We start from the raw sequence: 13,940 nt of genomic DNA, 5'->3' as shown, positions 1-13,940 counted from the left end.
GGAGAAGCTGTAGTCACAATTTGCAGAAATGAACTCTCAAACATAAACTGGAGGAGAGTGCACTTTGAACAAAGAGGCACCAAATTTGGACGGCAAAATGTATTGGTCTTCATGTCCAGAAAAAGGTCCGATTTACGTGCTGTGTGTACACCCATCTAAAAACTGCAATACTTTCAGACCTGACTGAGGGATACACAAGCAGAGGAGGGTTGGGCTGGGACACAACACATTTATTCCGTCAGGCTGCTGAACGGCCGGGGATTTTGAAGTAGAATTCACCTCATGAAAATGTTGGTGTTTACAGCTGATCTCACTTTACTGGCACAACGTTTTTTTTATTTATCAGATTGCTAATATTTTTTGGATGAAAACATAGCCATGAGCATCAGTATATAGAAAAATCCATCTTGAAGCATTGTGATATTGGATTTGTTGACCTGATAATTATCATCAAATCAAATTGTGAGGCTGATGACAAGACGTTTTTTAGGAGTGTTGGAATAACTGCATCAGAGCACTAGAAAATTGCTGCAAACACCACGCAGCATGGTTTAGGAGCTGATTTCCGCTCTCCTCTTGAGGCCTTCGAAAGTTGAAGAAAAAAGCTGAAATAAATGTAATATTTTACAAAGATGAATGAGCCAAGCATGCCACCTATAGTTTCACATGGTCAGCTTAAACTTAATGCGCTGACTTAATGGATATTGTAGCTGGTCACCATTCTTATTCTAATGACATATAATATGAACTGTATAAGAGTTAATTAACCGGCCTATGCAAATAGAAAATGATATTAAAAACAAATATTAATATTGACTTTAAAATAAGGATACTTCTCACAGGTGAAGTGAAGGGAGAGACCCATCACTCACTGTTGAAGTGTCAATTTTAAAATGAACACTCGTTTATGACTCCCTCTATTAACAACACTTGAGAAATAACTCTCTTGGAGTTAAATTAGTGTTAAAATGACTCCGTATGTTTACTGTAAACGTACTGAGTGATATCTCATGATGAGACTTCAGATTGAAACATTCATTTGTGCAGTAAACTTGTGATTCAGAATGTGAAACACACACTGCGGCTGCTGTGTCTGTTCATGCTGCTGTAGAAACATGGCAGAGTACACCGAGGCCCTTGCCTAATTTACATGTAAAATGCTTATTCTAAGGCTACAAAAACACTTCCTTATGAGTGGTATATTCAGTTTCCAACAATAAACCCTTCTTAAATGTATTAATTCTGCTGCCCACTCTTAATTCAAGAAGCTTTTTATATCATTATTGTTCTTTTCTATGCAGATGATACACTCCAGTGTTCAGGTAAATATCTGTTGTGTTTACAGTCACATAGAAATAATTGACTTAAGCACTGGTCTCAAAGACACAATAATATGAAGAAAAACCTTATGTATGATGGAGTATGAGTTTGGTTCCTCATAAATAAAGGTCTGCACATACTCTGCAACAACAGAGAAATGTGTTCTCTCTCCCAGGACTGCGAGAAAGAATGACATCATTATTTTTTTGCAGCGTGTTTTTGACACATCAGCTGGGCAGAACTTTTTTCTTGTGTGGTGTCCAACAACTATTTTGTGATTGGCCAGAATTTGAAGTGGATGTGGTTCATGCAGAAATGTTGTCATTCACGATATATGAGGACTTCCCAGGAGTTCTGCACTTGAGTGTCTCGTCAAGTATGAAATGTCCTGGCCAGAAGTTACTTTGTTCGTGTTCTTGCCACCTCGACACAAAGGAACACATTTCTCTGTTCTTGCAGAGTATGTACAGGCCTTAACACCAACATTTTCACAATTCCATCCCGTAGGCACCACCCCCAGAGAGCAGTGTCCTGTGTTGGTTCCAGCAGAGCTCATCAAGGACACACACGCGCGCACACACGCACACAAGGCAATGAGTTTTGTGCAGTGTGTAGATCAGACCTCAAGTTATTCTCGAAGCAGGAATACCATTTAAATAAATGAATAAACTTACTCTTTGTTCAGCATGGCACGACATACTACATACAAAACGAAAAAATTGCATTCATATTTCATGTTTGTACCACATTGCAGGGCTTTTAGCAAGTCAAAGCTGTAAAAGTACAAAGTGGAAAACATCTTGGCCTCCTGAGGTGAGCAGTCAACAGATGTAACAGAAGACCCCAGCGTACATGTGTGTGTGTGGGTTGCATGATAGATGTGTCAGGTTTTCTTTGTTGATTTACTGAACACAGAGTAGTTTAAAAGACTAGTGGCTCTTTAGAGAAGCCAGTATCTGGCCTTTGTTTATATATATATATATATATATTTTTTTTTTTTGTCTTCATTTGGTCCATTTTGCTTTTCTAATTTAGTTTTCCCTTGAAATGTAGTTTTGCATCAAGGCAGAAAATGAAATGAGCTGTTCTGCATCTGTGACTCTTTCTTCATGTTATGCATTATGAAGTGAATTATTACTCTCTCCAGGCATGTTCTACAGATTATGGATTTGGTGTGTTACTGTTTGTGGGGCTGCATAGTGCGGCGTAATAAAAAGCAGTTACAAAGGAGATAACAGTAATAAAAAGCAGTTACAAAGGAGATAACACAGTAATAAAAAGCAGTTACATAGGAGATAACAGTAATAAAAAGCAGTTACAAAGGAGAAAACAGTAATAAAAACAGTTACAAAGGAGACAACAGTTACAAAACAAACATTGAAAAATAAAAGTGCAAGTAAATAGACAAAGTGCAGGTGTTATAGTTGCAGTAACAATTTAAGAACACAGGCACTTTTCAATGGATTCCCATTGAAAAGGAAACCCGGAAAGCTCAGTGAAATAAATGTTTTATATTTTTAGTTCAGTTTGGAGGGTATTCCAAGCAGAGGGAGCAGAAAAGGTGAAAGATTATTTCCCCCATTTCAGTCCAAACACGGGGAGCATACAGGTATAAAATGTACTGTATATGAACTTTTTCTAATGATTTATACCCAAAACAACAGTTTAAATGTAATGGCACTAGAACTCAAATTGCACTTGACTGTGTGTCGTTTCAAGTTGGTTTCATTAGTGATACCTTCTTCAAATGAATTTGGTCTTTATGATGGAGGGAAAAAAGTATTAGTGCTCCGGCCAAATCTGCTGACTTAAAATTGCGGTGCTACATCAGACATAACTTTGTCAGAATGCAATCCTCCAGTGCAACATAACAACCAAAAACAAACCCCAGGGCGTGAGCGCTAGCGTGAGTAATGCAGGTTCCACAATGTGTTAAGAGGAGAAGTAATGAGATGCATTCATTTCATGGTTTCTGCAAGGCCCACAGCACATTGAGCTTGGAGAATTCCTGCCAATTCAAGGAACCTTCTCCCTGTGTGTACATGGGGTTTCTTTTCAGAATTTCTTCAAGTTTTCTTCAAGTATTCCAGCTTCCTCCCGCAGTTGAATGACAGGCAATTAACTACCATGATGTCGTTTTATACACGGCGCGCACACAAACTGGGGCACTGGAGTTGTTTTTAGTGTACTGAATCATTAGAATCAGTTAATTAAGAAGATTAGTTCTAAAGATTTGTTCACCAAATCGATCAGTACTTCCTGTAACTGATGACTGACCCACAGTCAGTGAACTGAAATCCCACTGAACGGGTCATGATTCGGCTCACCATCGCTGGCTTTCTGCAGTGCTGTTGCTAAATACACCAGACTCCTCTGTAAAATATTGCGATTTTAGAAATGTCCTTGCTAAATGTTGGAGATTAACGCATGTTTTGGGATTTTTAAGCCTTTTTAACTGCTAAAATTCAATTCTACAATTCATTCCTTCTTGTGTTGGACGTCGCGCTCATGACTTTTCCAGTGACAACGCTCTCTGCCAATCGGTGGCCGGCAGTCTGTTGACGTCACATTTTAGGATTGGTTTAGCTTGAGACCTCGCCAGAGCAGGTACTAAAAAAGCGCCCGCTATCAGGTACTATCCATGACGGAAAAGCAAAAAAAGTTGAGCCGAACCGAGTAGTGCTAGAACTGTGTAACGGAAAAGCTCCATGTGTGAGTGTCAGAGTGAATAATTGTTTGGCCCTCATGACAATTAGTGGTAAAGTGGTAGAGAACGATGTTAGCACATTAAACCTTGCTTATTAGAAAAAGTCAAAAACTAGCCCTAAAAATGATAGGAGTGGCATTATGGGTTCCTGATAAACCAGATTTGAATTTCAGTTGACTTTTATACCTGGTAGTAGTGTACACTAACTTTTATGGCAGTCCATAGAACAAAATAAAACAAATCCAAACATGATGATAGTGGTGTTATGGGATGGGCAAGGGGAAATTGCTTTTTGGGCTGCATAAGTATTTTTGTTGCAGTACCACGGGTGGCTACTGGAAAAATTGTCTTCAAACCAGAAGAGATGGTGCTCTATCCAGTTCTTATAATAAATCCCTGGTCTCCCTCATTTCCTCTCAATGCTTCCTATTTACATTTGGAATTCCTCCTTTTTATTGAATTAGAGTTGGCCACTCCCAGACCATGGGGATAGAGCTGGCTGAAGATAAGTGCCATAATTTGTTGAAGTGGTGAGGTCACAGGTGTCAAGTAGTAATTGAAATATTTCACATTTTAAAGTGATGAACCATCCAACTGTCATTGTATAATGATACACTAACTGCTCCCTGTGACTTTCCAGAGAGGAAAGAAAGGTGTAAAAAAAATGACACAAGATTGCTGCAGAACATCGATCTGACTAACTCTCCTCTCTTTTGTACAGTGGTGGGTGGTCAGGGCCAGCAGGGCCTTCTCTGCTGGCCCTGACAATATCAAAAAAGTATTTTTATTATTATTATTATTACTATTTAATTTTTTTTAATAATCAAATTAATGTGTGTCTGAATGTGTCTGAATATAACATACTTTTTCAGTATGTTATGATTATATTTCCAGAAAGAATTTGGTTATTTTTTGTGAAGCTGAGCTGGATTTTCCTGGATGTCATTAAACGCATCATAGCTCCGTGGACCTACTGTAGTAGCATTGCTGGCCTTTCGTTGAAGCTGCCATTTCTTATTTGGTTATAACTTTGACTGACGTGTGTCGTCAGCCAATAAAATTTGATGCATAGTGACAGAACGCGATGTGTCTGGCGCTAGCCCCCTGCTGTTTGAACCTTTGGCGGGTTTTGAAGTAAGCTATGGCCACTGCATTAACACCACCGATCTATCATGTTTCTGATCTCCTAAGTGTGCACTTTACACGGCGATCGTTTGGAGAAAAGAAGGAAATTATTTCAAGAGGAAGACCTACACCGAAGAGGTACATCATTTACGGTAGTTCGAGTGTTAATGATAAATTTATAAAAAAAATTAAGAAGTGGTGAGGACAAAACTGTTGATCATAAATAGTGCCGGGGACGTGTTCCCCGCGTAGCTGACGCCTATGCTTATGTGGAAGCTTGTTTTTGTGTCATATTGTGGCTTGTGAAATTGCGGTTGCTGAGTGACATAACGGAAGATGTGGTGGTAATGATGCAGTAGCCTATAGATGCACAGTGGTGTGCGTGTGCGCTATGGTTGTTGCAGATCAACTGTCTCGTGAATATAGTGCATAATAGGGTGTTTTGTATGTGGTTGTGTTTGTGCGAGTTTTTTTTTTTTTTACTGAAGGCCCTGACTGAAACCCCACGGTACACTACAGCTTTTGTACGATGGTGCACAATTATCTGAGAAACAGGCGTGGCACAGCAGAGCCAGTTGGCGGGAAAATGTGATTAGCTGAATTTAGTGGTAGATTGTCAGCGGGAGACAGGATTGTTCTCGCTATTGAAGAGACTTGAAGTTTGTTTAAGTCAGTAACTTAGCAGCTCATGAAATAAAATGATACTTGAAAATGGCACTACGCACACACCCTAGTCAGGTACTAGTGCACATTATTTCAGACGTTCATCATGGCAGAAACCGCGAAAAGAAGCAGAGACAACCATTCCAACCACAACCATAGGAGAGGGGAAGGGAGGGGGGGGGGGTGTCAGCTGTGAATTTTTACATCACTGAGGATAAAGCGGTAGACCATGGGTGTCAAACTCTGGCCCGCGGGCCAAATTTGGCCCGCCGTGTAATTTCATTTGGCCCTTGAGGCAATATCAAATTAACATTAGAGCTGGCCCGCCGGTATTATACAGTGGCACCGCCGCTGTAACACCACATTCACCGCTAATACTACAAATCCCATAATGCTCTGCTGTTGTTTTGGCGCGTTGTTTTGTTATTTTATTTTCAAATTTATTAGCATGTGGAAAAAGTTAATGTTGATATTTACCTCAGAAGGCTGCAAATAGAAAAGAGGCATTCAATTTTTTATCTACATTTTATTTAATATGCCATTGATGTTTTTTCGTTTGTTTTTTGAAAGTTGATTTTGCACTATTAAGTTATATAAGCGTTGCTTGTTCCATATTCAGTGTTAAAACAAATCAGTGTAGCAAACTGAGCAATAATTAACGTTTTATTCATGCACTTTCTCTTGCTACTTCAAGGCTTGAATGTTTGATTCATTCATTATTGTTATTTTATTTTCAAATTTATTATTAGCCTGTGGAAAAAGTTTATTTTGATATTTACCTCAGAAGGCTGCAAATAGAAAAGAGGCATTCAATTTTTATCCATCCATTATCTACCGCTTATCCTGTATTTCGTGTGCATTCAATTTTTATTTAAATTTTATTTGATATGCCATTGATATTTTTTAATTATTATTATTATTTGAAACTCAATTTCGCATGTCACTATAAAGTTAAATAAGCCTTGCTTGTTCAATATTCAATGCAAAACTTGTTTGGGTCCCTATTAAAAGGTTAATTTGTTCAACCTTGGCCCGCGGCTTTGTTCAGTTTTAAATTTTGGCCCACTCTGTATTTGAGTTTGACACCCCTGCGGTAGACAATGAATGGATGGATGGATGGTGTTGTTGTAAAAAGTTGTACTGAAAGTGTAGGAGGAGCTCCATAGAGAAAAAAGTGAAAAAAGCTACCAGACTTGCAAAGTTCTGCATCATATTACACCATCAATGGCCTGGTACAAAGGTCACATTACTCCTGACACCATAGCAATACACTGTACACCTCTGCTTTCATCATCCCCTAACACATTGACAAGAAGTCAGTATACAGGGGCAGAAACTTATATATACTATATGCTCTCCACTTTCAGCAAGCTATATTTTAAAATACACTATATGGAAAAAGGTACTGGGATGTCTGACCATTACACCAACAGGGCCTGTAATGACGCACGGTGCTTGATGGGGTTAAGGCCAGGGCTCCGTGCAGGTCAGTCTAGTTCTTCCACACCAAACTCATCAAATCATGTTGGAATAGAAAAGGCTCTTCCTCAAACTGTTGCCCCAAGTTTGGAAGCATAGTATTGTCCAAAATGTCTTGATATGCTGAAGCATTAAGACTGCTCTTCAAATAAGGTGCCGAGCCCCAAAGCTAGAGAATAGAATAGAATAGAATAGAATAGAATGCCTTTATTGTCATTGCATTAAAAATACAACGGAAATGGAGTGCTGCTCCAGTAAAGTGCTCAGCCACACATAAAAACATGTCATCCACACAATCAAACACACATAACATAACATAGCAGTGTTAAGAAAAGATAAATAACCAATAATAAAAGTGCAGTGCCTTGATTAACATGTTTTCTCATGATTTTTGTGACTGTTTATGACAGTCACTGCTTCTGGAAAAAAGCTGTTTCTAAATCTGCTCGTTCTTGCTTTGAGACACCTGGAACGCTTCCCTGAGGGCGAAAGTTCAAACAGTGAGTTGGCAGGGTGAGTACAGTCTTTTGATATGTTTGTGGATTTGGAGAAAAGTCTACAAATTGCAACTTCCTCTAAGTTAATGAGCTCTTGTCGACTGTAGAAGTTATTAGCCCGACAAGTCTCCAACATACATGCCACAAGACACACGAAAAACCACGAAACTAAGCACCGTACTAAAGAGCCAAGAGCCGCTTCACACACGTGTGAATGAGGTAATTTTTAGTATTTCCTGAAACATTCATCCATAGAAGTTAGCTGCTCTCTGCTGGCATCCTGTGGGTTCAAATGCTGAGTGATGTTTTTGGGTGGGTGGGTGGCAGTGGGCGACGCAGCAGACCGCAAATGGTCTGTATTTATTTGTCTCTTCTCTAGTCTAGACCACTCAAAGCTGCTTTACTCTACAGTGGAGTTAGATGTCATGCCCAAGGACACAACAGCATGTAGACAAGCAGAGCCGGGAATTGACCTCACAACCTCTAAAGAAGACTCACTCTTCCACTGAGCTACCATCGCCCCACACCAAATGAAAACATACACATAATTTGTGGTCTGCAAATAAAATCGTATTTATTTGTTAAAATAAATCAATAAAATGGTGCCTGACAAGTGTCTTCAGCTTCACTTTAAATGCATCAGCTGAACATGCCTGTCTGATCTCAGGAGGCGGACTGTTCCAAAGTGTTGGAGCACAAAAAGCAAAAGCCCTCTGACCCACTGTCCTCTTTTTGACCTTTGGGACGCACAGAAGGCCGATCCCCTGTGAACGCAGTGAACTCACTGGCAAATACGGCTTCACCAGATCAAACAAATAAGAAGGTGACGTCCCATTTACTATTTTATAGGTAAGTAAGAGACTGTCCTCCAATGAAACGTACATATAGGTCCTATGTCTACATTTTCAAAACCAGCGCCCCTAGCGGTTGTATACATGACAGCAACCTGGTACCTTTGAAGTGGTATCTAGTAGCTTCGTGAGAGCACTGTGCCCGAGTGTGGTCGACAAGGGTTCGACCACACTAACTATACCACCTTTTTAATATTTTTTTTAATTTTTACTGCCTAACCCTCTCTTTTTTGCCCTAACCCTAACCTCATGTGCATATTCGAGTTGAAAAATACTGCACCAGTGTAGTAAAAACATACCTTTAGGTGGTATTCAGGGGTTGGAAAAAACGACCCATAGTTACGTTTCAGAAGAGGAGTGATACGATCAAATGTACGTGATCTTGTCAGAAGGCCAGCTGCTGCATTGTGAATTGAGTTGTAGACTTTTTTTTTTTTTTGGCAGACCAGACAACAACACGCTGCAGTAGTCCAGCCTCGATGATACAAAGCGTGTATCAGCGCCTCTGGATCTTTACCTGATAAGCTGGGTCTCAACCTGGCAATGTTCCTGAGGTGACACGAGCCACCTCCTTTATGTGTGAATCAAAAGAGAGTGTGCAGTTAAAGAGCAAACAATTACCAACCACAGCCCCACCTCGGTTTGCACGTGCCAGTGAAAAAGGTTGCACACACATCAACTTCAGCACATACAGTATATTCTGCTCCTGTATTTGTCATTAACAAAAAGGAGATAAATCGGTGGTGGGAGGCACATATTCAGCGTTCGTGTATCTTGGTCGATCATCACACAGCCCTCAAGCAGTGATTTGCTTGTCATTTCTGTGTCTCTTCTCTGCCAATCACAGTGAGCTCTCTCATCTACAGATGCCAATTTAACATGCTGAATCAGCCTGAAAGCTACAGGCATGTTCGCCTGTGTCTCCCCCGTCATTTGTGGACAAGAACTCAAAATACTGAGTCAGCAAATTACACCCAACAGGGAAGAAACACACCATCTTTCCTGCAGAGAACCATGACTTTTGACTTTGAGGAGATAACCCTCCCTGAAGGTCAAAGAAGAACATTGTGAAGAACTTTTCAGAAATAAGAGGGAAAACTTTTATATTGGCTACATGTAAAAGTTACGGCTAAAACTTTCTATGTCTGGCCAACATATAGCCTTCACACTATAAACAGGAAATACAAAACTTTTTTTTTTTGTATTATCATTGCAATTTGAGTGGATGTTGAGAGGTGTTGGTAGGTCCTCATGAATAGCAGGCAGGCACAGGGATTGTATAAGATCTCATCATCATGTGTGAGTTAGCATTTCTCAGTAACATTGTTCCTGTAAACCTAGTTTGTAACTGAAGATGCTGCACAGCAGGAGAGAAAGGAAGAAATGTTCAGCATATAATCCTCAGTGAACCTTTTTTTTTTTGGAAAACTGGAAATTCCTCTCCTCCTTTATGCTAAAGGTTAAATATATCCTGACTCCAGTTCTATTTAAATACAATTTGATAAAGTACTATTCTCTCCTCCCTCTCATAAATGTGTATTTGGGTAAATTATTCCCAAAAGTTAGTAATCAATCATTCTTTGTTGTCCATAAATTGGTAAAAAAAAAATAAAAGTCTCATGGTTTCATCTAATTAATCTCCTTCCATTTCCCCGGGTCATTTGAGTAGCCGTGCTCTATTAACCTCTCCGTCTCCCTGGGTGATTCATAATGGATTGTAAATATACTACATTACTCACTGTGTGATGGTCACCTGTTCTCTCGCATGCCTGCTTTTCTCCGCTGTTAGTGTTACAGAGGAACTACTGCACCACCTTGGAGGCCTCATTACACTGCAGTTACTTGCTGGGTGATGCGAGTCCACCCCTCTACGTGGGTTTCCAGCTGCCTGTTCTCGAGCACATCTTCATTGTTTCGCTTAGAAAACTGTGTGGAAACACAGAAACTCTGCAAAAAAAAAAAAAAAAAACTGGTTTTGTTTTTTTCCTCTCGTCAACTTTTTAGGCCATACAGTACGCAGAGCTCAGACATCTGCTGCAAAACTTTACTACAAGACGACATCATACGTCAGTCCATGATGGATGTGTGTGCAGTGCGGAACATCTTGCTTTTCATTGAAGCGCATGTTAACGTATTGCATCAGAATGTGTGAGCAACACGGCACGCGAGATGCACATGAGGCATGTAAGCTCTTTTTTGGAAAGTCTTGCCTATTCTTTTTTTCTGAAAGCCACGCACGTTTCACCGCAAGACAGACAGATATTCACAAATGTGTTTTTCAGTGCTTCACAAACACATTTAAAGTGAAAGTTCCCATTATTTATTTCAATTTATCTTTTATCTATCGTAGCTCTGCAGAAGCGCCTCTAAAATGCTCTAAAATAAATAAACAGAGTGGATGGCAGAATTTATGTATCAGTAACTAGGCCTGTAAATAGCTTCCCCTGTTTCAAAGACCAGCAACCGCCACTGTGCTGTACACACACTCAAGCCTGCCACAAATTAGAGGAATCAAATCTGACTTGATTTTAAAAAACCTGGGAGACCAGACACAGACACAACAGACTTTCTGAGAAAAATGAGAAAGCACAGACTGGACGATCCAGTCAAGGCGCAGGACCGCACACTTGGCATTTAATCAAACGATTTCAGGGAGGAGATTCCAGGGATTTGGGATCTCACAGAAACTTGTGTGATCTAACATGGAGGCGCACTGTCGGTGTGGTCAGTAAATAGCTGTTGTGTGTGCAATGTTTCATGTGGAGAAATGCAAAACACTGTGGATGAAGTCGGAATCAGCTTGGCTTGTACAAGTTATGGTTCTAAACAAAAGTATGCAATAGCCATATCCCTGTCAACTCGCTCTCATTGGCCATGAGTCCACTCAGTCACACATTGGAGCCTGTGAGGTGAATGAAAAGTGGAAACTCCTCAGCACCATTGACGCCCAGCTGGAGGAGCGTGTGCTCTTTTGGAGACAAATGCTGGAGCGCATTTGTGAGTAAATGTGACACCAACACTGGCGACTTGCAACCGATCCTTTGGGGGACACAGGGAAATATTGGGACAACTAAACAGTGGAAAATGTCTTGCAATTATCGAGCTGGCAAGTTGTGACACTGCACTGCATGAGCTGATCAAAGAGCCCGAGGGGTCAGTAAAATACCACAGCGCGCCATCCAGAATGAGCTCTTCTACATTTTGTCACAGCGTGTTCAGCAGGATATCACGACTGAAATAAACCAAGCACCAATTTTTACACTGATTGTAGATTATGGATTATGGCGGTGGGCTTCTGTGCCTTGTGTGACATGTTCCCCTTTCAAGTCGCTGCTGAGTGCATAATTCGTTGTCCAGTGTAGTGTGTGACATACTGTAGTATATGGCAAAAATAAGGCTGTTCTCTGCAGATCAGTTATTGTACAGTGCTGTTTTTTTGTTTTTTTTTTAATTATCACTGCTCACTTCAGTCTCATTGTACTCTATGGACTTTATATCACTATACAATTGCTTGTCTACAGCAAGTAGGAGTGCTGATGTGAAGTTATTGCACAAAAAAATGACTTTTTGTCACAGTTGGTGGTCATTTCAGCTCTGGCTCACGCATTGTTTTCACCTCAGTATTCTGACCGAGAGCCTGTTCCATGTTCATGGTTCTGATCACTTCCCCCTTGATCTCTCCTCTCTACTTTTCCAATACAATAGCCGCACATTGTTTAATACAGTATATGCCGTACTATGTGTGTTCATTATTTGTAAGTGGCTTGTACCAGCGCCCGTCATAAAAGCTTACACTTGACATATCTGAACATTGTCAGTATACTGTGCATAGTATATGAATAGTATATGAATAGTCACTCAGGACTGGCGATATCCAAGCCTTTATTGGGCCCTAAGAGTACAACTCACATTACATTACATGTCATTCAGCAGACACTTTTACCCAAAGCGGCCCACCTTTGAGTAGAGCCTGAGAAAAGACTTCTCCTCAATTCCAAAAAAACAGGTGGTATCTCTCGATGACTTTGCTGCATCTGAAATCATCAGATTAAGGGTATGTGCGCCACTGCAAGGCACATAACAAACTTGTGGATTGTTTGCCACTAGCCTAGCCTGCACACCTTTATTCTTTCCCTTCATGGTGTGTGCTTCCACACTTGCACTGCCATATCTGATTGCCTTGTTTGAGGTGTCTTGCCAAGATTAACTGTACGCACAATCACAGACATCTGTTCTTTGTGGCTTATGTCTGCTGTACAGTCCAATATTATGGCATATGTGGACTCATTATTAGAGTTTTACCATCAGTTCAACTTCTTTCAGGAAGTTTCCATTACTGTCCCCTGAGTGCAAGAGTCCTCTCTGCCAAACACTGAGTGATGTTGATTAACCACGTTAGAACATGCTTGTCCCTCTGTGGCCAGTTTTGTTGTTACAAGATCAGTTCTTTCTGAGTCAGACAGGTTAGGAGACCGGAGGTCAAGATAGATAGATAGATAGATAGATAGATAGATAGATACTTTATTCATCTCACAGAGAAATTCACATCTCACAGAGAAATTCACACTGGAGAACCTGCTGATCTGTATTGATGGCAGGAACTTGTTGAGGTTATAGATGTGACATCTATGCCAGTGGGAGCAGAAGCAGGCGGAACCTATTTGAGAATGACATTAATAATTAAAATACACAGCAGCTGATTGAATGGTTGAAATGGTCATTGCCGTTGCTGGTGACTGCTCCTCACTTTCAGGTACTTGAAACTGCCCCTTATTTACAGGTGCTGGCAACAATATGTCATGTCATATTCAAAAGAAAAATCACAAAATCACAAAAGCCAAGGTTTATCCATGATCTGGGGGTGCTCTCTTTTCAAAATGTACTTGCTGTACTGTCATCAAGTGGCACCAACACTTGGTTGGGCAGGTGGAGTTGATTGTGCTCCAGAATACTTTGCAAACAGTGCTCCTGCAAAATAATGTTACACACGTTGCATAAAAAGATATTTACCATCATTACTCAAGAGCAAGCAGTTGCACATCTGTTGACCAAAAGTCACATGACGCAACAGGACTGAAAATTCCTTTGTTCCTGATGCAATGACTGCTCCATTCTTTTATTTTATTTTTTTCTGTGAACCTGACTAAACAACAACTTTACCTTAGGCATAATAAAGTGAATAGGAATGAATTTGACCACCCAACAATTCATATTATGTAACTAGCATACTGAGGCATCATGCCAACATGGTTCATGCAGCTACATCCTAACTCACATTTTAATTACCATCGCAGGCAT

This window comes from Solea solea, chromosome 15, assembly GCF_958295425.1.
Source record: "Solea solea chromosome 15, fSolSol10.1, whole genome shotgun sequence".
Taxonomy (NCBI): Eukaryota; Metazoa; Chordata; class Actinopteri; order Pleuronectiformes; family Soleidae; genus Solea; species Solea solea.
This window is presented reverse-complemented; position numbering follows the sequence as displayed.